Genomic DNA, 334 nt, shown 5'->3' on the forward strand with positions numbered 1-334 from the left:
TTCCAGCTTGTGTTTCTTCCAGTCCAGTGTTTCTCATGATGTACTCTGCATATAAGTTAAATAAACAGGTTGACAATATACAGCCTTGACGAACCCCATAAGCAGGGTGACAATATACAGCCTTGACGTACTCCTTTTCCTATTTGGAACCAGTCTGTTGTTCCATGTCCAGTTCTAACTGTTGCTTCCTGACCTGCATAGAGATTTCTCAAGAGGCTGGTCAGGTGGTCTGGTATTCCCATCTCTTTCAGAATTTTCCAGTTTCTTTTGATCTACACAGTCAAAGGCTTTGGCATAGTCAATAAAGCAGAAATAGATGTTTTTCTGGAACTCT

The sequence above is a fragment of the Bison bison genome, unplaced genomic scaffold, assembly GCF_000754665.1.
Source record: "Bison bison bison isolate TAMUID 2011002044 unplaced genomic scaffold, Bison_UMD1.0 scf7180017864246, whole genome shotgun sequence".
In the NCBI taxonomy this organism is placed as follows: Eukaryota; Metazoa; Chordata; class Mammalia; order Artiodactyla; family Bovidae; genus Bison; species Bison bison.